Source organism: Rhagoletis zephyria, unplaced genomic scaffold (genome assembly GCF_001687245.7).
Source record: "Rhagoletis zephyria isolate East Lansing unplaced genomic scaffold, Rhagoletis_zephyria_1.1 Rzeph_scaffold_02510, whole genome shotgun sequence".
Taxonomy (NCBI): domain Eukaryota; kingdom Metazoa; phylum Arthropoda; class Insecta; order Diptera; family Tephritidae; genus Rhagoletis; species Rhagoletis zephyria.
This window is the reverse complement of record NW_016159594.1, coordinates 13,714-15,045: the sequence shown is the minus strand read 5'-3', so window position 1 is coordinate 15,045 and position 1,332 is coordinate 13,714. Positions and strand designations below refer to the sequence as shown.

Genomic DNA, 1,332 nt, shown 5'->3' with positions numbered 1-1,332 from the left:
TCACCATCCAGTTTGGCTTAGCCATATACTAAAAAATATAAAATACGTTCTAAATGCTTCACGATTTGCAGGTTTTTACAGGAAACTGTTCCAGGTGGCCCGCTTCCATAAGGTTTATTAATGGCGAAAACAGCTTTGCCTCCAAATCCTGTAAAACCTAGAAGTCGTGAAGCATCTGGAGCGCAACTACATATTTGTAGTTTAAAAGATATGTATACGTAAGCATACTTTTTAGTGGAATAGCAGCCACGACTCGTGTTGTTGACGGAGTGGTGCGGTGAAGCTGCTTGGAGATGGCTCTCTTGTAGTATATTGCCTATCAAGCACCAGAAAGTTTTCATCGCGCATTCCATATGCCACCGATTATCGTGGATCAATTAAAATACTGTCATCACAGCCTTTTGGTGCTCCAACAACTGGTGTGTCTATGGCGGAGTTATGTGGAGCTTTTGCATGACTAAAATCATTTTGGACTCTTTGAGAACTGGCTTGTTTGTTGCGAGAACTATTGGCATCAAATGTATGCAAATTAGATTTCCAAACGAGCAACTGTTGAATATTATATAATTTTTTCACACACAAAGCAGAAATTACCTGTCGATCCTCACCCGCGGAAGCAAAATGTTTACCATCTGGAGAGAAAGCGGCGGCGCAAACTTTTTCAGTATGGCTAGTTAGTGTATAAATTGGTCGACCTTCTAATAAATCAAGTAATCTTATTGTATCGTCATCACCGCCAGTCAACAAGAAATTTCCACTTGGGTGAAATGCAACATCATTCACTGGCGCCGAATGCACTTAATACAACTGTATTAGCTCGCCTCCGGCTATGTCAAATATTTTAACGCGGTTACAACTTAATGCTAAGCCACCAGATTACCGTCTGGATGCCACCAGATTACCGTCTGGATGCCATGCCAGCTGTCGTTCCATACCTCTTTCCACGGTGAACGTTCGCACACATTCACTTGAAGATGTGTCGCAAATTCTCCACGACTTGTCGTCGCCGCACCCAATTTGTGTGTCCAGTGAAAGATATATATTTTTAATCATGTATTTTGATGGCTGTTCGCCATTTTTCGAGTCTGCTAACGATAAAGCTGACGAAGATGCAAACAAATTCAAGCAGATTGTTGCATTCTACCGGAAGTCGATCGCGAACGGACGTGTTTTTTATCGCTCTGCTAATGGTGTTTAAAAAATAACAATATTACAAAGTGTGGTGTTAATACTAGCATTACTGGATTAAAAGTGTGAAACATAGCGATTTAAACCAATAAGTAGACATTGGCTTCGTCGAAATAAAAATAAAATACAAATAAGCATAATAGA

The 1,332-nt window shown here is 40.3% G+C and overlaps 1 pseudogene; it reads right to left on the bottom strand.

Moving 5' to 3' along the window:
• Positions 1-231: 231 nt before the first annotated feature.
• On the bottom strand, positions 232-1,108 carry LOC108367037 (POC1 centriolar protein homolog; annotated as a pseudogene).
• Positions 1,109-1,332: the final 224 nt, after the last annotated feature.